The sequence below is a fragment of the Pelodiscus sinensis genome, chromosome 11, assembly GCF_052426305.1.
Source record: "Pelodiscus sinensis isolate ZL-2025 chromosome 11, ASM5242630v1, whole genome shotgun sequence".
Lineage (NCBI taxonomy): Eukaryota > Metazoa > Chordata > Testudines > Trionychidae > Pelodiscus > Pelodiscus sinensis.
This window is the reverse complement of record NC_143062.1, coordinates 37,886,957-37,913,423: the sequence shown is the minus strand read 5'-3', so window position 1 is coordinate 37,913,423 and position 26,467 is coordinate 37,886,957. Positions and strand designations below refer to the sequence as shown.

The following is a 26,467-nucleotide window of genomic DNA, read 5'->3' as shown; positions in this document are numbered from 1 at the left end:
TACCTAGTACAAACCTATGCAGAACTTTCGCGTGTTGCAAACGAGTGTTTCTTGATGCTTAGGGGGTTTGGCAGCTCTTCCTTTCCGAGGGCTGATGTTAGCTCTCCGTGTGAGGAGTAACATAATGCAGCATGTTGTTTTATTTATCCCTGAGAAGCGTGCCTTGCTCCCTAACCTACAAATTACACGATGTTGCTTGCATAACAAGTGGAATTAGTTTGGATCTTACATACTAATGTTAGGTCACCTTTTGGAATAAATGGAAGCAGATTTCTGCAGGAGGAGATAAAAGGAGGCTTTTGTCTGTGGCCATGTATTTGTTTTTTTCCCGCCCCTTAGCAGATGAATGAAGGTAAAATATTAAAGAGATGCCAGCCACATGTATGCATGTACGATTATTTTCCCCTCTTTCATCTTTTGTATCTGCCCTCATTTTAAAAATCTATGGTTCATGATTTTTATATGCTAACAGATAAGTCACCGGAGTTGCATGCAGTAGAAGTTGATGCAGGCTTCCTATTAAAACAGTCCTGCAATTTTGGAAATCCATTATTAAATAGTTATTTTTTAAAAATAACTGTTTCAACTGCTGGGAATGCCATGGGGCATAAGATCAGAGCATGTTTAACAAGGGTAGTTTTCCACCTGAAATAACCCACTCATGTCTCTAGTTATCAGTAATTCTTCCTAGCATCTCTTTCTCTGTGTAGAACTCAAAACTAATATGCAAAATCAGGTGCTAGATTGGTGGTGGGAGAATGCAGGGGAGAAAAAATTCCTGGTGCTTTTGCTGTTTTTCTCTGCAGGAAACTTTGTCTTCTCTGTCTAGGCTCATCAAAGTTTTTGTGTTATTAAATTGCATTTGCCAGTTACTGATCCTGCATAAATGACTTCTCAATAATCTCTTAAAGTCCCCCCACTCCTTCATCTGCTGTTATAACTTCTTATTTTTCAAAGATTACTCCCCCCTCCTAGTTCTATTAGGTTCCCTACTTCCTCCTTTAGAGGAATGTATGCTGCTAATTTTCCCCAAACTCCTGATTCTTTTAGGCAATGGCTTCCAGTGCAGAATACACTACAGTGTATTTATCTTCATAGCTTCTGTGTGCACACCAAAGACAAATTAAAGTCATGATCCAAACACCACTGAAGTCAATGGAAAAAGACTTTGATTAACTTCAACAGGCTTTCTGTCAGTGAACTGTTGAGGGAGGGAGAGTAGGGGTGAAGCTCTAAATGTATGACATTTATAAATAGTTGTACATGTGCTCAAAAAATGTGCATGTTTGAAAATGGTGCCCATTTACACCATAGGTTGTTTGAAGATCATGCTTAAGTGAAATCATACCTAAAATGCCCAGATTTCTTGAAGAGCTCTTTGTTTTGAATGTATTCAGAGGAACTCTGATGACTAGAACTGAAGAATTTGGAAATCTCTCTTACAGTTTAATTTAAGGGCTCCATTGTAGCTGCTTTCATTTTCCTGAAGCTTAAGCTTTTCTTGGATCATGAATGGAAGTTAAATTGCTTTTTCCTTAACAAGAGGAAGTCCAGGGAGCTTTGCCATGGCGTAGGGAAATTGAGCAGTAAAATAACACTTGAGTGCCTTAATCATGAACTTGCATGACAACTCCAGTCATGTGCTATTGAGATATGAAATTCTTTACTGCTGGAGTTATGTGCAACCATTTAGTGCCTCCAAACCTTGTGCTATGAGACAAGTTACAGCTAGTAGCCTCTAGTCTTCTTTTCCATGACTTGAAGTAATAATACGGGGCAGCACTTTTTATCATGACCGTTGAAATGTCCACCATCCTGTACTATGGCTGACTTATTTATATGTGTAGTCTCTCTATTGTCGGTTTTCTGGATGCGGATGTTTTCCTGTCAGCAGAGACTCACCTGTGCTGGAGTCAGAAATAATAGCACTGCAAGCCAGGAGACAAGTGCTGTCATTGAGCTGAAACAGCTCTCAAAGGGTATATCTACACTACAATGTTAATTCGAACTAACTTAGTTCGAATTAGTTAATTCGAACTAAGCTAATTCGAACTAACGGATCCAGACTAAAAAACTAGTTCGAATTGGCATTTTGCTAATTCGAACTAGCATGTCCACATTAAGTGGACCCTGAACCAGGCTTAAGGATGGCCAGAAGCAGTGCCGGCAGGGCATCAGAGGAGGACTTAGAGCATGGAGATGCTGTCTCAGGCTAGCCGAGGGCTGTGCTTAAAGGGTCCCGACCCCCACCCCGGACAGACAGTTCTCAGGGGTGCCCCGCTTGCAAAGCAGTCCTGGCTTGGATTGCCCAGACTACCCACACTGGGCACATCACACCACTCAGCCATCAGCCCGGCTGCACTTGCCGCAGGCTGCCATCTAGGGAGAGGGGCCAATTGGGGGGCTGCAGGAGAGCTTCCACCCCCAGAAGCCCGCAGAGCCAGCCCAGTCCTCCCCATTGGGGGCTCGTGCCCCATTCCTCCCTCACCTCCTTCCACTTACCCTTCCCTAGCCCCTCTTCTTGATGTACAAAATAAAGATAACGTGTCTTCCAAAATGGAATCTGTCTTTATTGAACAAAACTGGGGGAGACTGGGAAAAGGAGGTGGAAGAGGGGAAGAGAGAGGCTGGGAGAGGGGAGGGCAACTAAAATGATCAGGGGTTGGGAACAGGTCCCATATGAAGAGAGGCTAAAGAGACTGGGACTTTTCAGCTTAGAAAAGAGGAGATGGAGGGGGGACAGGATAGAGGTCTCTAAAAGCAGGAGTTGGGTGGAGAGGGTGCATACAGAAAAGTTCTTCATTAGTTCCCATAATAGAAGAACTAGAGGACACCAAAGGAAAGGAATGGGTAGCAGGCTTCAAACTAGTAACAGAAAGTTCTTCTTCACAAAGCAAAGAGTCAACCTGTGGAACTCCTTGCTGCAGGAGGCTGTGAAGGCTACAACTAGAACAGAGTTTAAAGGGAAGTGAGATCAAGTCATGGAGGTTGGGTCCATGGAGTGGTATTAGCCAGAGGGTAGGAGTGGTGTCCCTGCCCAAGGTTTGTGGAAGGCTGGAGAGGGATGGCATGAGACAAATGGCTTGGTCACTGTCTTTGGTCCATCCCCTCCAGGGTCCCTAGGTTTGGCCGCTGTTGGCAGACAGGCTACTGGGCTAGATGGACCTTTGGTCTGACCCAGGACGGCCATTGTAAGCTCAGGGCTCAGGGTCGGGGGTCTCAGTGGACCCCCTTGATTCTCTTGCACACCTGCTCCTAGGTGGCCAGGCTGGCAGCTCTCCTGCCCTAGCCGGCCACTTTCCTGTGCCTAGTGCGGAGATCGTGGACGAGGTCCACGATGTCCGCACTAGCCCAGGCGGGTGCCCGCCTCTTGCGGTCCCTGGCAAGCTCCCGGGAGCCGCCAGCCTGGTCCCGGGAAGAGGGGGAGGGCTGGGCGGCATCGGGTGGGTGGCTCGATCCATGCCAGGTGCAGGGTCTGCTGGCTGGGTGCTGGCAGGCTTGCACCTGGCACGGGCACCGTAGCCAGCCGTGCCCCTTTAAGGGGTCCAGGGCCGGGAGGGGGGCAGACGAGTTTCCCTGGTGTTGGCCAGAGTGGCCACCAGGGAAACCTGGGGAGGGCTAGCCTCCCACTAGTTCGAATTAAGGGGCTACACACCCCTCAATTCGAACTAGCTAGTTCGAACTAGGCTTAATCTTCGTAAAATGAGGTTTTCCTAGTTCGAACTAAGCGCTCCGCTAGTTCGAATTAAGTTCGAACTAGCGGAGCGCTAGTGTAGCACCTATCAAAGTTAATTCGAACTAATGTCTGTTAGTTCAAATTAACTTTGTACTGTAGACATACCCCTGGTGAGTGGGTGACCTCCATGACACGTGCGCCTCTCAGTAACCTGGAAAGCAAGAACCTCTGTTAGCGATTAGCTGGAAAACAATGCTTGCTGCTGAGTTTGAGGTTTATTTTTTACACTTACGTCACTGTTGGGTTAAAATTCATATATATATATAGGAAGTTGGCAGAATTCTTTATCCATGTTATGAGTAACATAAATGTAATGCTGTTAATTTTTTTCCATTACTTTTAAGCTGTAAATAGCTTTTCTTATTTTCAGCTGCATCAATTTCACATGAAATTATAGCCACGTTCATGTTCTGGTTATATGTAACTATCTAGATCCGGAGGTAAACTCCTAGTGGAAGACATGGCCCAGGTAGTTTGCATGTCTTTGTAACTAGTTGAAGTCAAGACTATGCTCCTGCCCTCACTCCACTGGATCCACATCCACTAGCTTCATCAAGGGGGGAAAACTCCCTGTGCTTTGTAGCTGCTGCTAATGAGATAGCTCTCTCAATGTAAGAACACGTAGGCGTAACCCTACGCTGAAGTGTGGATTTGAGACACTGCAGGAGAATATTATTTATTTAAAAATACAATATTTTAATTAGAATCACAGAATCAAGGCAATGTAGGACTGGAAAGAACCAGCCTCCTGCGATGAGGCAAGAACAAGCAAAGCTAATTGAAATTAAGAATAATCATGGTCCTATTTCTGCTGATGACAAATTTTGTAAAATCTGGCTTTCTTACCACACCTGTATTTGTGGCTTACTTTGACCTGGCAGTGTTCCTTTAAATATTATCTCTAACTGACTTTCATGTTAGCTGTGATCTGCTTCTTACAGCTGTGCACTTGGGTGGTGGAAATTTTGTGAAGTGCTTGGGGAACCAGATGGGAATATTCCAGATGGGAATATTCCTTCAATACACAGTAATTTTGTATTTTTGTTGCTGCATGAGTGATGTCCTTGTAGCAGGGCAAAGGTAACCACAAACACAGAAAAGTAGCACAAATCAATGAGGGACACAGATCTCAGCTTTAAAACTCTAAACCAGCCAAATTATGAGTTGAAGGTAGTTTCACTGTTATTCAAATATAAATGTAAGTAGGAATGTTGTGATGCTAGTGACTCATTCTTTTGATTATTCATTAGATAAATACCTTATGATGATGCATAACAAATCTAATGAGTTATCTGGCAGTATATAATCACTTTCCATTCCCTCAATAATACCCTGCCCCTCCCCCCCCCCATTTGGGGATTATGGTAAGGTGTGCAACCCATACCATTCTTAAAAGGATAGATGGGCCAATTAACAGCATAGGCTGCACCTGGATGGAAGCCAAGCCTCAGTAATGCTTAATTAAGGAAGAAGTTTACCTGGGCAGGGACAGGTGGGACTTTTATAGAGCTAAGAAGTTAAGAACAGAAAAGCAAAGCAAAGGATTCTAGGCTCGGAACCTGGAGCAGGGGGTGGGTTGTGTACCCTTGCTGGACAAGTGACACAATTTAGGATTTATGGCAGAAGACTACCTAGCATGGCAGAGAGACCACTAGTCCAGAGAGATATTGGCAGACTCTGGAACAGAGGGGCTGTAGGGACCTGGCCAGAGGGCCACATCATAAAGAGTCCTGGAGGGTGAGATTGGGACAACAGACTGAGTAAATGCTGGAAGAGGTGTCCAGCCTGAATCAAGCCAGTCCCCAGAGAAGCCACAAGGAAGTGTTTAATTGGTGAGTAGCAAACCCTGTTGCAAGGGCCTAGAAACCTCATTTCCTCATAGAAGCAGAGCAGCAATATTTCATACAGAAAGCGAAGGTTGCAAGACTGCATGTATTGTAGTGAGCAAGTAATTTTGTTCTTTGTTTCTCTCTAGATATAGGCACTTTTTTGTTTATCTGAGGGGAAAAAACCTATTTTAATGTGACACCAACCAAAAATAAAGGCAGGGACTTTCGAATTGTTGAAATGGTGGCCGTGGTTGTCAATTGACTCAAACTTTTAAAAACACTTAATTTAAAGCTTTCATGATTATATGCATGATGTATAGATAATATACTGCCCAGTAAGGCAAAATGTGCAGGCTAGGCTCTGTTAAAATAGACTGGGATTTGTAAAGCGCATAAAGCGTCTAAACTGCAATATCACAGAGTAGATATAACAACACGAAGGACTTAAGCAGGGTAAGCTCTTCACATTGCTATGCCATTTAAAAGCAGTCTTGACTAATTTATTCTTAGCAAATATGGCCTATTTTCTTGAATACCTAATCTTTTAAGATCAAGGTCTCAAAGGTAAACCAAATGATTGCATTAAATAGCTTGAAGGGGTAAGAACTTGATCTTATAAAATGTATTGTTCTGTTAACGCTTCAATAAAGAACCATACACTGAGACTAGTACTATATAAAATTTCATTAAGGGTGAAAGTATTGGGATAAAGCATTCTTAAGCAATATAGTGGTTTGTCTATGTCTGTATTCAGAGTGTGAAAAACAAGCAACAAAGTGACATTTAATATGCAAACAAAGCATGTATTCAGGGAGTAACCATTCAAATGTATTTTTAGTTTAATTAAAGGTAACACAACATTTAAAAAAAAAAAAAACACTCCTTCGTAATGACTTTATAGTTACCATAAATACATTTAGTTGAAATGAACCTTGCATAGCATAATTCAATAGAATGATAGATTATGAATCCACATCAACCAGGTATATGTTAAGTACCAAAATATGACTGTTAATACCTTATACTGTACCATATTACCCCATTCATAGGTTTTAATTGGATCACCCTTCAACAATGAGGTGGTGCTTTTGACCCTTCTGTGGGGGTATTTCTCCATTCTTGAACATTCTTTGTGCCTTTTTACTTGTCCCTTGCTCTCACTAACCAAATCTGTTCCCCTTCTGACATGAACATCTGCTCACCTCAGAAAACTGATCCTTTTTCTACATTCTGCTTTCCCACATTGAGGAGGACAACATAATACTCACTCTCTCTCACAATGTTCCTTTTTCTCATTCCTCTGCCCAGTCTATGGTTTCCCTCACCCATTTAACTATCCCTCTCTAATATCCATTTTTTGTTTCTGGTCAAATTTCTTGTCTATATGCTGTCTTCAAACTTGCATGTTCTGAGAATTCCCTGACTTCAGGGAGTCCTAGAATGTATAATATAGTGGAAGCCAGAACATCCAAGATTAGAGAATAGCACCCAGGAAAACTAGATTGAGTTGGCCCCTTGTGAATGACACATAGCGAAGTAGCAGGGACTTCGATGAGCAGAATAGTTATGCTAGAAAAGGGGTGTTCTTACTAGAATCATACATGCCTTCATTTGAGTGTGATGGCTGCTCTAGAAAGTTCAGCCCAATTCTACTTTGTTTGTCCATCTGTGACAGGATAATCAGCTATGAAACAGTATCTTCTAGTGGTCATCCCACCCTGCCACCGAACATGAACCTTTAAGGCTTGAGACAGGAACAAAAGATACATTAAGGCTTTGTCTATGCAACACATTTTTGTGGCAGAAAATATGCTAATGATGGACTCATTAGCATGAGTTGTGATCTCATTAGCATATTTTCTGCTGTTTCTTTTTGTGCAAGGGGTGCTTAGGCAAAAAGAAGCCCTGTAGCCACTTCTATTTTGCACAAAAACCTTGTTTAGCACAAGATGCTTTTGCCTGTCCTGGAGAGACATAAGGATCTTGCTCAAAATGGAAGTGGCTATACTGCTTCTTTTTGCGCAAAAACTCCTTGTGCAAAAAGAAGGCAGAAAATATGCTAATGATATTGTGACTTATGCTAAAAAGTCCCTCATTAGCATATTTTCTGCCACAAACTTGCATTGTAGATTTAGCCTATAGAGACTAAGTCCTGGGAATCAATGGTGCTTAGAAGTAAAACCCTGTGCAGATGCAAAATTTTGTTTCAGCATCTGTATCTGCAAAAATGAGCCTTGGCTATCTGCATCCACATCCCCAAATGTGGATTCTCACAGGTATCTGGATTTGCAGGGCTCCACAGAGAAGGCATCAGGCTACTGTTCCTTAAAGGCTCTGAAACCCTTGGAAGAATGTAGGGAAGAAAGGGCAAGGCTCCCCTCTCACCCGGTGAACTAGGAGGAGGTTGAGAGGAGACCTATAAAAGCTGCCTTCTCCCTCAGAGCAAGGGGATGCTGGCAGAAGAAGCTTAGCTTGTTGTACCCTCCAGATTGGAAGGCTAATTAGGCAGGGGGCTCAGTGCAGGCGAGCTGGCAGAAGGCCTCGCCACTGAGTGACTGAAGGCAAGAGGCATGTGTCCAGCTCCAGGGAGATAGCTGGGGGGAGTGGCTGCTCAAAGGAGAGAGCTGCTGACTGCTTTAAGGCAAGGGGGGGGGGGGGGAGAGCTGCTTCCTGAGCTAGTCCTGGGAGATGCTGTGAGGAATCAGAATGTCTACATTGCAGTGAAATGCCCATGGCTGGATCATGTCAGCTGACTGTGAGGCTCAGTCTGTGGGGCAACTCAGTTGCCGTTTAGACATTCAGGCTTGGGTTGGACCTTCCTCCTGCCCCATGGGATTTCAGAGCTTGAGCTGCAGCTAAGGTCCTGAAATCTCTATTGGACAGTCACATCCCCACAGCCTGAGTCAGCCGATGTGGACCATCTACAGGCAATTAATTGCTGTGTAGAATAAGGAGTCCCTGGGAATACTAGTGTCTGCTGATCTTGTGGCAATGCTGATCTTGTGAGGATACTGCTAAGTGAAGTAAAAGTAGGAGCAGCCTGGGGAAGAATGGTGGAGGGATAGAAGGAATGGTCCTTAACCACAAAAATAGGGTCCCTTGCCTAGAATCCAGAGGTAAGTGCAGGGTTGGGCTTCCCCTAGATCAAGGGGGAAATATAGTCAACAAAGATCAAAGTAGCCAAGAACAGCACATAGAGGCTGGGAAATGGACTTGTCAGCCATTAGACTTTGAATTTTCTGTTTTAGGGGCTTTTCAGTTAACTGCAGAAGGGGAATGGACTGGACAGTGACTTGTCTGGAGGGCCAGGCTGCACGCAATCTCAAACTATTGAGACCCCAGCATGATGGAACAGGGTACTAGTCTGAGATTAATCACTGCAATGCCTCATGTTGGCACTAGGTGACACTACAGAGCAGAGATTTGATAATGCCACCCTAAATCATATACAGTAGAAGGCAATTGTAGGCTTGGCAACTGTATTTTATTTATATGAAATATTTAACCCAATTTATATATTTCTTATTTAAACCTGATATAGGCTTATCAAGTAATCTTTCTTCTAGAGAACTAAGATAATTAGTCAAACAGTAAAGTTTATTTTGCTTATAATGGAAGAAAAATTGCATTACAAAAGTAAACCTTCACTTAACTGAGTGGCAATGACATGCAAGAGTGTCAGACCTTTATCCTCTATTATACACTTATTTTGCAGGTGATCACAGGATATTATCACCAATACATATAAATAACATCAGACCTAAATAGTCACTCACATTTTCATATCTGTGCTTCAATTAACACATGGTCAAGACCTAAAATAGGTATTGGTGAAAGGTCAGAGTGTATCTGGATGTATATTGCAGGTTTGTTTATCATCCTATAGGGTTAGTTCATTGTATTCTCCAGCCTTTGTCTCTTATCTATAGCCTGAAGAAAATTGTGACCAGGTCGCTTTCTGAATTTGTTCTGCAAATGCAGGCCTCACTTTAGAGTCCAAACCCACTTCCTCTTGGAGTTTAGCTTTTACTAGAATTCAACAATATGATAAAGTTCTGTTCATGCTGCATTCAGCTGTTATCCCCTCTAGTTTACTCAGTCCATTGCCTTGTTCTTGACTCTCCCTTATACCAAGATTAGAAAGTGACTCACCTCTCTCAGGAGACAGCAAAACTGGCAAATGATGCCAAGAGGGTTATTGTGTGCAATGTATCTCTGCATTTGATTAATGTGATTAAAGATTGGGTCAAATTCTGAGTTGATTTAAACCTAATGCACTCCCATTCCACTTAGTTACAAGTTTTCTGGACATGGTACTATAAATCAGGGCAAGATGTGGCTTCTTCAGTTTCTAATATTTCTTGAGGTGAGTTTACTCATGGAAAGTGACAGACCAAGAACTCTGAAATGAAATTCCTCCTTTAGCCACGGGATAGGTCTAGTGGAGTCATTGGGAGAGGCAGATTTGTACACGTTGAGTCCATCCAGGACGGTGATGACTCATCAGAAGGTTCCAGAAGTTATTTTAGTTGTCAAGCCTCCCAAAACCTTGACTCCCTTGTGGGCTAAACAAGGATATGGATGCTTCTCCATTAGGCCACCACAACTATTTAGGCTACTGAATGCCTGTCATCAAATACTAGCCTGTTCAAATACTAGCCTGTTCTAGTGCATGGGGATAAAAGCTCTTTATTCCAGTCTTTTGAAGTAAATGCCTGACTAGTACACAACTCTTGCTCTGATGCTAAACAAGCAATTCTTTTGCAAGCCAGAACACTTGCCTAAAGTAATTTTGATTTTTCAGAATCACTTCTATTAATTGCACATATATTGTTCAGTTAGGAGATGTCTAATGCCCTCTACTGTGCATGCATAGCTAGAAGTAGAAATCATCATGTATTTTTTTCCTCCTGCAGTGCATTTCAAATATCAGTTCTTGGCAACATGAAACAGGATTTCAAACTAGCCCTTGAAATATGCATGTAAATAGAATTTTTGTAGATACAGCAGATTGGTAATTTGTGCATGCAAATTATTTTGAATTACAATATTTTTCATTATTCTGAGCATATTTGAGTGACCACTGCTTCCAAATCATTATATAAATGTTTTAATCTGAAAGAAGCTCTCAAACATTGCCCAGTGTTTGCAATTGACTGGGAGCAGCTTGTCGGTTTTTTTTTTTTCTGAATCATTTCATTGCCTTCATTTTCAAAATGCATGTGTCCAGCTCAGTGGTCAGTTACTGAGTATGTGCAAACTGTTAAATTATATACACATGGAACCCCTTTTCTGTTAGATGGTGGCAGCCAATGCATAGTAGAGGACCTGTGTGTTAGATAACATTGATTGTGGCATTTATCTAGTCATTGGCAACTGGATTTGAGTGTGGTTATTTTTGCAGGTCTACCAGCTCTCATGGGGGGTGTGCATATAGTGGGCATTGCCCAGGCTTGTATACCAAATTTAGTATCCAACATAACATGCACTGTCCTCCAAGGAATCAATGAGCCAGTCTGGATACACAAGTTTATTTTAGGGCAAGATGTTAGAGGGAGAAGTAGCTTGAGGAAAAAGGACCCAAGGGAAAAGTAATACCGTGCAAAGCACGCAGCAGCATCTTGCTGACCAGTGAATAAAAACAGACAATTCAGCTCTGCCTGGCTGACTCTTCCCCCAGATCTTTGAAGCAGACTTGTCTGCCTAGACTCAAGGCACATTTACATATATGCAAACTGTATGCAAATCTGCATGTAATCCTTAGCAGTATATTCAGCTACTCAGCTCTGCATCATAATGTTCCCCAATAACAATCAGTTAAATCTACCCACCCATCCATTCCTTTTCTCTCATTCCATCAGCTTTCCTATCAACCCGCAATTTGTCTCTCCTCCTTTGTTACCCTTCACTACTCCTGACCCTGGTTGCTCCTCCCCATAAACCTTATTTACTTATGATGTCCTGGTGTTGAGCTAGTCTTCCCAACAGCGGCAGCACCTGTAGTGATTTGACTGATGGCTTAGATTTCTTCCAATTGTCCCTGTCTCCGCTGTTTGTTCAGATGACCCTCCTTTGCTCTTTCCCAACTTCCTTGCTCTTCATTGGGAGGGAACTTGGAGCAGGCAAATAGGGAGTCTTAAGGTATGGCTACACAGCACTCTAAACATGAAATAAGATATGCAACTTGCTCTATGCAAATCGTGTCTCATTTTGATTTAATTTTGAAATTTGGCGTGTCTACACAGCACCAAATTTTGAAATATGCTATTTCAAGACATCCCTTAACCCTTGTGGAACAATGATTACAGGAATACTGAAATGGCGCATGTGCTATTTCAAGACTTCTCTAAATAGCAGATGTTCGCTATTTTGGGATACTGCACTTCCGGTATCATGAAATAGCCCTGCTATATAAAGTTACCCTTAGATACTAGCCCAAACAGCTCTTGTAGCTGGCAAAAAATATGAAAGGATCAATGAGTCAGGGGCTGGAAAGCCAGAAGTTGAGGATACCCTAGCAGTCTTGTTAGAACATGAATGAACAGCTCTCAGAGCAAGCAGTATATTCTCTGGATGGAATGTTGGCAGATGTCTGGCTGAGAAGTGCAGATCAGAGGTGAGAAACAGTTTCAGAGTAGGAACCCATATGAAATGGTGACAGCTACCTGGGTGTTTGTTATAGTGCAGATTCACATGAAAGGCTCCTGTACTGAAATGCAGGGGAGTTAGTACTGAGTCCTGGACCGAGAATAATCCCAGTACACAGGCTCCCTGGAGAGTTTTCTGAATCTACCGTGCTCACTAGCCAACTAGCTGGAGAGGCATCTCCTTCTAGGTGCTCACAAATATACCTACATCTACACTGGCAGCTTCTTGCACAAGAACAGCCATTATTCAGCAAAAAATTGCTGGCTGTCTACACTGCACGAGCGTTCTTCCAGAAATAAATTTACAGTACAGCGTTGTAAAACAGGGCTTCTTCCGGAAGAGTTATTCTCTCCCCATGAGGAATAAGCCCTCTTGCGCAAGAGCTCTTCCAGAAGAGGCCAGTGTAGACAGGCACTGTGAATTTCTTGTGCAAGAAGTCTCTATGGTTAAAATGGCCATCAGAGCTTTCTTGTGCAAGAGCATCTACACTGCCATGGATGCTCTTGCGCAAAAGCACATTGCAGTGTAGATGCTCTCTTGTGGAAGAGGTTTTGCACAAGAACTCTTTCACAAGAGTTCTTGTGCAAGAAGCTGCCAGTGTAGACATAGCCTGGCCAGTGTGTAAATAACAGCTAGCCTGGTATTTCAGAAATCAACCTGGGCTTGGGAATACACTGCTCAAGTCATAGGAGACAGGTCACTTCAGCTTTCCACTGGGGTTAAAGTGGTGCTCGCAGTCCACAATATGAATCTCCCTCATTACTCAAGGAAACCTGTTTATTAACTGGAACAACACATCTGTGTGAGGTTTAATTTTCCAGTTTGTGGTGAAGATTTCATAGCTTCTTCCCTTCCATCAGTGCTAGCAGGAAGGTCAGTTAGATAAAGCCAAAAGCCTGCAGAATTCATTCTCTCTCTCTCTCTCTCAATACTCCTGTCTCTTTCTTTCCTGTTCTCTCCAACACTACTTCTTTTTCTGTATCTCTTTGTAGAAAGTTTCGCTCATCCTTTCCACATTCTCAGTTTCTTTACCTGAAGAAACTTCTTCTTACAGGAGGATTCTGTACTGGCATCCAGAACTTATTTCCTAGTTAAGTACCTGCTGTGATAAGATGTTTCTTGAAGGCATAAAGCACACGCTAAGAGGAGTTACATAGAAATGCATTTCTGTTATGGCAGTTGCTCTCCATTTCTGTTTTAAGTCAGATAGTTCCCTGCTGTCTGTTTCCTGGTGTCTTGTGTACATACTGCACAGTATATATTACATATTAAACATTTTACTGGGGGATAGTTTGAAACAGTAGGCATAATATTATCTTACTATATAATTTAGAACGTCTGTCTCTGAGACCATTTGTTCAAGAAGTCCTCCTAAACAGTAAGGGCTAGGACTATCACATTTGGCATGTAGCTTCCTCTTAACTTAAGCAAGATCGGGGTTTGGTTGTACCTGGAAAATGGGATGTGCCTGGAATGGGATTGTAGCATACAAATTGAAAGGGAGGAGTATGATAGGGACAGTAATACTTATGAATTACAGGAGGGCAACAAGTGTTTCAATGAGCAGCTGCTGGTTGGCAGCATAATCCTGCTGCCCTGGGCCAGAGAGCACTGGTTGGTGGCTTGCGTGTTCTCCCCCTCCTGCCCAGCCCAGCTCTGGGGAGCACTGGTGGGAGGGGTGGAAGCTGGCAGGTGGAGTGCAAGCCCCAGCCCTGGATTGGCTCTAGGCAGAAACTGACAGATACCCCCACTCCTCCCAACCCCTTGCCTTGACTACTGCACCCCCACTCCTGCCCTAGTCCTTCCTTACCCCAACCCTGACTCCCATACCTCCCACATCCCATAACCCCTCCTCAGTACCCAACCCTGCCTCCTTCCCTAAGCCCCCACCCCACACACACATCCCTGCCCTGACTCCTACACTCTCCAGACCACCAGCACCCTGCCCAGAAGGACCTGAGCAACACCACATAAGTCTTCTAATATCTTTTATATGAAATGCTGCTAATACACTATTTTGCATGAAATGATTGCTCAGGTGAATTTCAAGTCGGATATGCTGACTGAAATTGCAAATGTAGGGAGAAACCACTAGTCAAATAGATCTGAGAATGAGGAGCACAGAATGTAGAGTGACTCAATATTTTCTCAAGTCAAAAGTGGGGGAGGGGGAAAAACCTAGTACTAGAATCCTGCAAAGGTCAAACTAACTTTTTACTCGCGTGACAATGGGTAATCCTCCTCGCATTGATACCATGATTGCAAAATCCCTCTTTGTTCGTCACTAGGATTTACTTGCTGGTAATTTAGGGGAATTAAAAATAAGAACCTTTTCCCCACCAATTTGATGTAGTTTCTGATTTCCTTGGAAAATTGGCAATATTGGAAGTTCCCCCCTACCCCCCGAACAGTTACTGCTGCTGGGGGTCTTACTGATAGCCTTCTGTCATCAGTGGAAGTCTTTTTATGACTTCACTGGGCTGTGGGTGGGGCCCATGATGAAGATCTTAGAGGGTTTTATAGTCACAGGTGCAGTTTTAGCCCCTTTCTCTCGATCGGAACCAAACAGCAAACTTGATCAAAACTTGCAATAATGTTTTAGTCCTTTGGCTGCAGACTTTCTTGTTGGGTTAATAGTGTAAATGGCTAATCATATACAATTGTACCGCGGAGGTAGGAAAATGTATCTAGCAGCTCACAGCGCTCAACTAACTTAATTAGCCATGATCAACCATAACCTTCCCTCTGTCTCTGATATCACTGCCTAATGTTTGCAAGGGCTCTGATTTCTCCCAGTAAAAGTTAATCCTGGTGCATAATTTCACACAGATCCACTTTTTGTTGGTGGAAAGCTATTACTAGATCCTTCTGCAGCACTGGTCTAGGATGAACCTCTCTATTCTGGCATCCTCAGGACCGGATCTGTGTTGGACCAGAGAATTGCCAGACTGCAGGAGGTCAATGTTGTCTAGCATCATTCTGAGATAAATAGGATGAAGTTTAATAAAGACAAATGCAAAGTTCTCCACTTAGGAAGGAAAAAACAATCAGTTTCACACATACAGAATGGGAAGTGACGGTCTGGGAAGGAGTACAGCAGAAAGGGATCTAGGGTTTATAGTGGACCACAAGTTAAATGAGTCAGCAGTGTGATGCTGTTGCAAAGAAAGCAAGCATTATTCTGGGATGTACTAACAGGTGTGTTGTGAGCAAGACACGAGAAGTCATTCTTCTGCTCTACTCTGTGCTGGTTAGGCCTCAATTGGAGTATTGTATCCAGTTCTGGGCACTGAATTTCAAGAAAGATGTAGAAAAATTGGACAGGGTCCAGAGACGAGCAACGAGAATGATTAAAGGTCTAGAGAACATAACCTATGAGGGAAGGCTGAAGGAACTGGGTTTGTTTAGTTTAGAAAAGAGAAGATTGAGGGGGGATGTGATAGCAGTTTTCAGCTATCTAAAAGGGTTTCATAAGGAGGAGGGAGAACTTGTTCATCTTGGCCTCTGAGGATAGAACAAGGAAGCAATGGGCTTAAACTGCAGCAAGGGAGGTTTAGGTTGGACATTAGGAAAAAGTTCCTGTCAGGGTAGTCAAACACTGGAATAAATTGCCCAGGGAGGTTGTAGAATCCCCATCTCTGGAGATATTGAAGAGTAGGTTAGATAAATGTCTATCAGGGATGGTCTAGACAGTATTTGGTCCTGCCATGAGGGCAGGGGACTGCCTCGATGACCTCTCGAGGTCCCTTCCAGTCCTAGTATTCTATGATTACCAACACTTATACAGCTTATGGACACTTATTTAGAGGACATTTAGGGGTAAATTAGAACTTAAGAATAGCACAGAACACTGAGAACCAGGCCTGGTGGCTGTACACAAACTTGACCACACCCCTGATAAGTGGACCATGGATGTTGTCAGACCAAAGAATGCATGACTAGAGATGCCAAACATAGTAATTCTAGGCTATGCAGGAAATCATTTGGTAGGCTCATAGCCATTTATTGATTTAGTATATGTATTTCTAGGTGTTTTTTTGGCTAACTGTAGCTGCATTCATCATTGTTGCAGAACTCTGACAGTGAACAAAAGGTGCTGCAGGGGTCTATAACTCATGCAATGAATTAATGGATGCCAAGCTTCATTACTTTTCCAGCTAAAAAGGAGCTTGGAGCCATGTGGTACTCCTATCCAAGACTGAAGATACCTATAACAAGTTGCAGGGTTTTCCTGCCTTATATTTACAAAAGATGAGTATCACATGTTGAATGTGACTTTTCTGGTATTTATGGCCACGTTGGTGTGATGTGTATGTAATGTTTTAAAGGCATCTTGTCATACAAGATTTTTTTTTAAGTGGAGTTTAATTATCCCTGACTAAGTCAATGTTGTAACCTTCTGTGTGAAGGTATGACATATTAAAAAAGAGTGGGTTGACTTTTCCTCTAGATGGCTTGCTGTCTAAACTATATCACATGACTCTACAATTTTCCTCAAAGCAGATGTATAGGTCCTATCGTGTGAAACTCAGCACACCCAATAACTTCAGTGGGAGTTCAGTGACACCCAGGAGAAATTACTATCTCAGGGGATTAGGCACATTTGATTCACAACTGCACCTCAGAGGGTGAAACTTGGAGCTTGTTTGTCAAGGCTGTTCCTCACTCTGGCATGATAAATGCAGAAGTGGGGGCCCATGAGATCTCCAAAACCTTGCTTTGGTACCAAACTCTTCCCCCCCCCCCCCCCCCAAATCCTAATACTCAGATTTTGGAGAAATCTGCTGTCACCACCCAAGTAATTCCAAGAAAACCAGGGAAGATATCACTTGGGGAAGCCTCCTCCCTAAAGTAATACTCTCCCCTGCCCCAACCTCCATTTTACTTGGAGTTGGGGAAAAACAGAGGGGATTCAAAGACAACAATGGTCTCTGCCCTGATAACTAGGCACTGAGTCAAAGGACACAACAATCCACCAATACTGGTTAATTAGAAAAAGAAAACAAACTTTTATTATCAAAACAAACCTACAGTTCCAAGCATAGTAAAATGGCTAGATGGAAAGAGCCATCAATTGATCTAAGTACTCAGGGGCCAAAACTTTAGTTACAAAAGAACACAATTACCAGCTCAGACATTAGTTCCAAATTCCCAAATCAGGAAAACAACAAAATTCTAATGGACTATCTAAACTTTGCCCTACTTACACATTGTAAAGAGTCTCTTCTTTGAAGGAGAGTGGAGGCCCATCTCTCTCCGTCTTGGGAAAAAAATGCTCTTCCTCAGACAAAGAATGGAAAGATAAAGACTCCTTTGTCCGAGTTTGAAATTCCTACCTGTATTGTTATTGGCTGACCACCCAATACCTTGCTAGATACAGAGTTAATCCCTTAGTCACCAGGTGCTGGTCAGCACTCCTGGTTATGACAATCTTCCTCCCACAGAAGCAGCCGTGCCCAAGAAAGCATTCTCCCTGGTAAAAGAGAAGGTCAATCGGGGATAGACAGGAGTGGAGAGTAAGCATCTTTACCTCTGGCTGAGGCACCACGAAGCAATTTTAAAATTCTTCTCTGTGTGCACAGTCAATGCATCTCCAACATGCTGTGTGTGGCTTTGCCCATTCCTACCCAGCCCCAGCTGTTCAACTGAGCTATACCAGCTGGCTACAAACTTGCACCTCTTTGGGCTCTTGTGTGCCCTCCTTCTGTACTAGTGAAAAAGCTCAATAAAAAGTCATGAATCCAAGATCGTTGTGTCTGATTTCATAGATGAAATTTGTATTCCCTAATTTGTGATTGCATAACTGTATGAGGCTGATTCAGTGTTAGTGACAATATCCTTTTGTGCATTGGCTTGATATAAATCAAGTAGTTTTGGTTTCTTTGATCCTCTGGCTTAATGTTATGTCCTGCTTCCATTTTACTAGTTCTCAAAGGGAAGAATAGAGATTTTTTTTTAAAAAAAGTTTGAAGGTTAATCTGTATTTTCTGGTACATGTATCCAGTCTGACTAAACTGTGTTATCAGCTTGTCTACTTATTTTTAGCCTTCTGGAACATTGTAGGCAGACTCTGAGCATAAGACACAGAAGCTGAAAATAGTTCAGGAATATATACACTCTCTAACTTGTTCAGTCCAACATAAGAGGTCACAATGCAGCTGAATAGTGCACCTCAGAGGAATCTAGACTAGAGTGTGTGAACAGAGTACTTGGGTAGATTAAGTGATATAGTATGGTTCCTGAACAATGGCACATTAAGGACTTTGAAGACACTATCTGTAATAATGGGCGTAAATGGGCAGACATACAATATTTGTATTGCTGTTTAATTATATTGAGATCTTTCTTTGTGAATCCTCACATGAATAAGCTAGTCTCTAAGGCCCCTTCAAAACAATCTGCCAACAGAGGAACAAAGGAGCATGCAGGGTCTGTGAAAAGAAAACGAAACAATTAGACACCCTCCTGATAGGGCAGCCACAGGGAAATGATGAGATGGAAAAGGTTTGATAAACATGGGACAGAGCAAGAAGCAGGGAAAGGAATACGAAGGAGTGAGTGGGGATTGATCAGTGGAACAATGAGGATTCCTCTTCAGTTTTTCTGCCATCACTGGCATCTGTCTCCTCCCTGCTGAATCCTTTATTTATAGTTCTGATGGCTCCACTGCTACTTTAATCGGAGCATGAAGAGATCTGATTTGAAGGGAATCTCCAGTTCCTTAGAGGATTGGACATAGCTGCGATGTCAAAGGAGAAGTAGCTCGGGGGAGGGGGGAAGGGGACTCCCGCTGAACCTCTTTGAGGGGGATCATTGCTAAAGAGTGGACTGCTAATTCAAGTAGCATTAAGGTAGGCTAAAATTCAACCAGATGCACTACAGCATGAGGGGGACAATGGTAATAGATTCATCTCAACCCTAGCCCATGCCCCAGCATGGATTTATTGGTACTGAGTTCTTCTGATAGGCTCTACAGGGAATAGGGGCCTGTGTGGTAGAGACCTCCTTCCCCTTATAAGCTAAAGAATGTCAGCAAATGAGCATGAACCCCGAAGCAACAAAACACTTCACTTCTATGGGATGTCTCAGGTGCTGCTTCAAACTAAGCAGGTGTTTAAGCGCTTCGCTGGATTGGGAACTTGTGCCATTGTCATGCAAGAGGCACTTACTGAGTGCCCAATGGAAAGGGCAAAATACACTACAATTCAAAATGACACTTGGTACGTTAAAAAGAGGGAAATGCTTTCAAATCCTATTCAAAAGCATTTTTAATGTGGAATCTGAGAGAACATCTATATTGCATACAAAACCCCTCCCACCTCAAAGTCCAAAAGTCTGGGTTCTCACCCAAATCTGCAAGTCTACCCTACAATTAAACAGCCCTGTTGCCAGCCCCCAGGCAAGGTAGGGAGTGCTCTGGAATCCCATAAAGGGGTGGGACCTTGGGTGGAAGGGGTGGGGCTGAAGGTTAGCCTCTAGTGCTGTCTGGAGTGTCAGCCGGGTTCTGGCAGTAATCTTAAGGGCTTGGGGCTCTGGCTGCTACCTCCACCACTCCAGTGGTGGCTGGAGACCGGGCCCTTTTGAATCACCTAGCCTCAGGGTAGTTGACACCATAGGCACAACAACCCCCATCACCCCATTGGTAGGCCAGCCCTGAAAGCCCAATACAACTAGCATGGGCCAGCCATAGGTGTCTAGTTATGCCTAGAGGGTATTCAGAATTAAAAACTTATTGAGGACCAAATGCTTAACCATTTACTTCCATTTATTTCCAAATACAGGGAAGTTTTGTGGCTCTACTAGATTATTTGTTCAAGACAAAAAAAGTTTGCCAACTACTTCGTGGACTGAACAACATCCCTAGACGTTTTTCACTGTGTTTAGAGAATATGGCAGATCTGTTGGTTCCCTCTGTTTGCTATCAGTAGAGAATAAAGTGTCTCAGAACTACTTTATTATTATTTATTAGTGTATTTCAGTATTAGTGTACAAAATGTGGAATCACTACCTCTAGAAAAGTAGATTATCTCTTCCTGGATGGTTAATTTCATTTCATTCAGCAAAACTTGATTCATATTTCTGAACTACCACAGCCAAACAGCTTTCTAAGCAGAGTTGCAGTGCTAGACAAAATTAGATCCAAGTAGGCTGAAGTGAAATATCATTGTTGCAATTGTCCAAAGGGGATGAATGAAAATAATATAGATCAAACTTAAATTGAGTTCAGATACTACAGAAATAACAGTTCTATATCTATAAAATCAATCTGTCAACCTTAGGGTCACACTTGAAAATGGTACTTCTGTTCTTGGATTACCCATCTTTGTCTGTAATAGACATAAGATGTTAGTTCCTTAAGCAGTTTGCAGATTTATATCACTAACAAAGCTGCATGGGCCTTCCCATAAAACAACCAAAAAACTCCACACCTTCAAGGAGTTATTAAATTGCTAAGCTGTTACAATTTGTAGAGCCCTGAGTGGATACAAATTTGTATCCATGCAGAGATCTACCAAAAGTGACTGTTTGGGGGGCGGGGGGGGGAGGAAGGAGACTCCTAAAATTACACTAGTGCATTTTATTATTTTAAAAGACTGAAGGAGGAAGTAAGTTCATTGTTCTTATGTGGGTGGAGTGAGAAGGATAAATAGAAGGAATTTATTGAAGAAATAGCGTCTATTTATACTACCTATCTCTATTGCTTAACTCTTCAAAATGGGCAGAAATGCACCTAATATTAACACTTCATATCAGCCATTGATGGCATTATAAATCTATATTGTACGTGACTCAAAATAATAAAGGTCTAGAGTTGCAAAGTTGCATTGTCTCTTTTGACTTTGGATCCAGCTTTAGCTAGTATAGTCCTCATTTTCAGTTTAATTTATCCTACATACTCCAATATCTCTAAAGCAGAGTGTCTTTAAAATTTGTTGTACTGCCTATACTTGAAGGACTACATTAAACTTAAAAATTGAGTACCTAATCAAATACTTGTGATACAAAATGTATTTTTTCAAAAGTAGAATTAAATTACATGTACTATGAATAGGAATAAACACCATAGGGAAACCTAATAACTAGACACTAACATATTACAAACCCTTACATTACAGTGGTATAAATCTGCAAGTTACTTAAGATTGTGCATAAAACTTTTTTATAATACCTCCGTCCAAGTGCAGCTATCAAATCATGTAGCTGGTTTGACAGCTTTAATTGATTAGATTCCACATAACACAAGAATGTAGCTCTCCATTGGAATTTACTCTAGTGGTGATGAAAATTATATACATTATCTTGCTCAGATCATCTTTATCCAACAGCACAAAGAATGCTGTCCTGTAATTGAAAATTCCACCTGTGAACTGTTTCTTAAGTCCGTTAAAAGAGAACCATAAGGCTATGATTGCAGGTAAAGCTAAGCACTTGTATGTTTGCCATGTTGTGACAGAATGCACACTGTATTCACATCCTACACACTTTATAAGAAGCTTTGAACAAAACATGCTTTGTAAGATTTCATTGGAAAACTAATAGTTTGCTGGACAATATCATGACAATGTATGTAGCAATGTTATAAAGTATCCTGTCAAGCAGATTTGTCTTAAACCTAAATTTACAGATAAGCTTTAAAATGTCTTCAGCCAGCCAGAGGCAAAAGAAAAGACAAAGAAAATCTGCATTTCATTATACACAGGTGAAAAGAAACAGCATGAAGCTTCCTTCCTCCACTGGACTCTGTCTCCTTGCTCTCAGCTGGAAAGAACTTTAAGTAGGGATCACACAAGAAAATGCTGTTAAAAGATGGGCAGTACTGTATATAAAAATAACTTGGATCTCTCCCCCCCCCCCCCCCATGTCCTTTATCTCCTCCTTTCCATCTCTTTTCACCTTAAAACAAAACAACCCACCCCCCAACTCCGCCCTTGGACTTTAGCCTGAAAGTTTGGGTAGCAGTGAACTGAAAGCATGGGTAAGGGCTTCACTTTGAAAAAAGACTAGTTAAAGTTTAGAAAGTGTTCTATTTTTTCCCTGTAGCCATTTCTTACTTGAATGCCCCATTACTTGGACTCCATTTTTTAAATCTTCATAGTTTTCACTAAAGAATAAAACAAATTTATTTAATCTAGTCTTGTGAATTCATAGTAAGTAAATACTAGAACTGGGAAGGACTTCAAGAGGTCATCAGGTCCAGTCCTCTGACCTCACAACAGGACCAAGCACCATCTAGATCATCCCTGACAGATGCCTAACTAACCTGCTCTTAAATGTCTAGTGATGGAGATTCCACAACCTCTTTAGGCAATTTATTCCAGTGTTTGTTTAACCACTATGTCAATTATGAAGTTTTCCCTGATGTCAAATTTAAACCTCCCTTGTTGCATAGCCTCTGAAGATAGAACAAGAAGCAAAGGGGAACCATTTTTTTCACCCTCCTCCATGTAACACCCTTATAGCAGATTCCAGGTATCCAGCCAATTATGCGACCACCTTATAATAGCCCTGTCATGATCAAGCATGCTGACCAGCACCTGGTAACTAAGGGTATGTTTACACTAGAGCGGTTAATTTGAGTTATCTTAGTTAATTTGAATTAACTATTTTGAATTAACACATCTACACAAACTATTTCGAAATAGCATGTCCATACTGAGTGGATCCTGAACCGAAGTTAAGGCTGGTTGGAGCCAGTGCCAGCAGGGCATCAGGTTAGGACTTAGTGTATGGGGCTGCTGCCTCAGGCTAACTGAGCACCATGCTTAAAGGGACCCTACCCGCACCCTAGACAGACAGTTCTCAGGGTTCCTCGCTTTCTTATCTAGCTTGATGAGGGAGATAGCAAAGCATCCCTGTCTTGAAGTGCCCTGAGTGCCCACACCTGGGACACCACTTGGAGCCAGAGCTGGCCCTGGACATGCCGGTGTGTCTCGTGGGGTCATTGTCATCAGCTTGGCTGCATTTGCATGCGAGGGGGTCCAGCGGGGGGCTGTCAGGATCTAGGAGACCCTGTGGGAGAGCATCCACTGTGAGGAGCTTTCAGAGCCTCTTCGGCCCTTCCCACTGGGGGCTCATGCCCCATTCCTCCCTTACATCCTTCCACTTACCTCTCCCTAGTCCCCTGTTCCTGATGTCAAATAAGATATGTATGTTCAAAAATAGAAACTGGGTTTATTGAACAAAACTGGGGGGAGGGAAATGAACCTCTGGGGAGACTGGGAAAAGGAGGTGGGGGAGGGGAGGAGGAAGCTGGAAGGGGGAGGAAGGGAAGCTCAGGGTTGCGGGGGGTTCACCAGATCTACCTGATTTTCATGCAAACCTGCTCCTGGCTTCACATGTGGCCAGGCTGGCAGCTATCCTGCCAGAGACAACTGTGTTCCTCCATCTAGTGCAGAGATCATGGATGTTGGCAAACATCCCCTACCCCAAACCTGAATAAGGTCCATGATCTCCACTCTGGACCAGGAAAGCATTTGCCTTCTCCAGCCCCTGTCAGGCTCCTGGGAGCTGGCAGACTGCTCTTGGGGAGCAGTGGAGGGCTGGCTGCCAGGGGCTTGCTGGCTCATGTTTTGGGGCCACTGGGTCAGGGGCCCTGGTGGCCACTGCTGGCTCTGGGGCTGGCAGGCTTTGAGCTGGCACAGGCACTGTGGCCAGAGTCTACCCCTTTAATGGCTCCGGGGCTGCGGGAGAGGAGAGGAAGTTTCCCTGGTTGTGCCCAGAGTGGCCACCAGGGCTCTCTGGGAAGGGCTGGGGGCCCCCTATTTTGAATTAAGTGTCTACACAGCACTTAATTAGAAATAGCTATTTTGAATTTGGCATTATCCTCGTAGAATGAGGTTTACCAAATTTGAATTAAGCATGCCGCTATCTTGAATTAATTTCGAAATAGAGGTTTGCATATAGAGGCTATTAAAGTTAATTTGAAATAACAGCTGTTTTGAATTAACTTTGCAGTGTAGACATACACTAAGGGTATGTCTACACTACCACCCTAGTTCGAACAAGGAGTAATGGTACGAGGAAGCCTAGTCCGAATGGCAGTGCCCGGCTTTATGCAAATGAAGCCCGGGAAATTCAAATCCCGGGCTTCATTTGCAGCTCCGGTTGCCTACATTACCACCCTAGTTCGAACTAGGGTGGGAGTGTAGACATACCCTAAGGGGTTAACTAATACCTCCTATACCTCGCCAGGTATTCGATGGTCAGCCAATGACAATGCAGGTAGGAATTTCAAACTGGAAGAAAGGTTTTTCTCTCTTCTGGGCTTGAGGCAGACCAGTCTTTTTCCAAGACTGAGGGAGATTGGAGAAAACAGACTTCTTAATGTGTAAGTAGGGAAAAGTTTAGATAATCCATCAGGTTTTGTTGTTTTCCTTGTTTGGGAGTCTGGAAATTGTGTGTGTGTGTGTGTGTGTGTGTGTGTGTGTGTGCGCGCGCGCGCGCGGTTTTTTTCTTTGTAACTAAGCTTTTGGCCTAGGAACTTGCCCTGTATATATCAGTTGGTGGCTTTTCCCATCTAGCCACTTTAGTATGCTTGCAACTGTAGTTTTGTTTTGATAAAAGTTTGTGGTTTTTTTTAAATTAACTGGTATTGGTTGATCTTTGTGTCCTGCAAGGTTTGTCTGTGTGTAAATGCATGCTTGACTAAGAGGTCAGCTACCATAGACGGCAGCTTGTTTTTCTCTTTTCAGGCCTCTTTGGGGAAAAGAACTTGGAGTACCCCTGGGGTTAGTTTCAAGTGTCTACCCCTGTTTGTGGATTCAAAAACACTTGGTGGCAGCAGATCCCCCAAAATCTGGATATTAGGATTTTGGGGGGAAGTTGTACCAAAGCCTGTAGAGGCAAGGTTTTGGAGTACTCTTGCAGGACCCCATTTCTGCATTCATTGTGTTGTGCCAGAATGGGGAACAGCCTTGATAAGCCTATTGATACCATGTCCCCTGCTTCTCCCTTATCTACAAGGCTTGATATCCTATCAAAGAAAGCTATCAGATTAGCTTGACATGATTTGGTTTTAAAAATCTATTCTGGCTGTTACCTATCTCCTTATCTTCCAGACGTTTGTAGATTAATTCCTTAATTACTTGCTCCATTATCTTCCCTGGCACAGAAGTTAAGCTGACTGGTCTGTAGTTTCCTGGGTTGTTCTTACTTGTCTCTTACAGATGGGCACTATATTTGCCCCTTTTCAGTCTTCTGGAATTGTTTGGGTAACTTTTATGTATTGATTTCCCTACACATATAGAAACACTTCTCTGCCAATTTTTGAGTTTTGGGGTTCGATTTCAACTAAAAAATGTGGCGGTTGTACCCATATGATTTGAAAATAGGGGGGAAAGGTTGTGTAAATCCCTGGAAAGGGAATTTGCCAAGTCTCCCACAGTTTCTAATACTGCAAAGTACATTTTGTGTATTAGGTGTATAAATGAATGGCACCACTTATTCATGCTTCATATGAATTTTATCATTGTTTCTGGTATCTTTACCTGTGCATTAGGCATTGTACAGAAAACTTCAGAAGACTGTCACTGTTCCATGGACTATACAATCCAAACAGGGATGTGATTAACATAGGGCATAACATGCAAGAGATGGCATCAAAGTGATGTATGGCTATGTCATGATTAACATAATGGTTTGTTTTATGGTCTTGTGGACTACATAGGAACTTAATACAAAATTGGAAGTGATCTCTTGGGTTATCAAGTCCGATCCCCTGCTGTCACTGACAACATCGTCCTGGATCTTGATAAATTTATGAAGAAGGTTACATCTAAAATTAAAGTTGCTTCCCTTCCCCCTTACTCCTAGCTCTCAGCTGAGACCTTCTTTGTGTAAGAGCCATCTGAAAGGCAGCACAGAAATGATAGTTGGAGAACAGTGTGCTCATGTCCACATCGCTGGTGCAGAGGAGAGACTTGGAAGGATCATCCAAAAAAGAGACAGAATGGAGGCTATAAAGCTAGAATAAGAAGCTTGAAAAATACAGTAGAAGAAAGAGTAACAGGCATGGAAGTAGAATTGATTGGCAGTTACCCAACCATTTTGTTTTGTCAGAAAACATTTCACCTTTGACAAATTAATTTTTGAAAGACAAATTGAAATATTAGGTGTTTCATAAGATTAAAACAGACTTTGAAATGGAAAACAAATACTCTATTCAAAGAGCAAGAATGTTTCAAACTACTACACTTTAAAAAAAAAAAAAAGTCAAAATTGGAACAACAAAAAGCACCCTGATATGTTTCAACTC

General features: G+C 42.5%; 1 protein-coding gene across 7 annotated transcripts in view; it reads left to right on the top strand.

The window, feature by feature from the left end:
• Positions 1 to 26,467, top strand: part of LOC102454172 (contactin-4) — a 749,532-nt gene that overhangs the window by 1,280 nt on the left and 721,785 nt on the right. The window contains exon 1 of one of the 7 annotated variants that reach the window (XM_075938673.2): positions 5,231 to 5,568. The exons of the other annotated variants lie outside the window; for them this stretch is intronic. The gene's annotated coding sequence lies outside the window, so the exon portion shown is untranslated. Of the gene's footprint in view, positions 1 to 5,230; positions 5,569 to 26,467 lie in introns of those variants that run through there. 7 annotated transcript variants of the gene reach the window in all.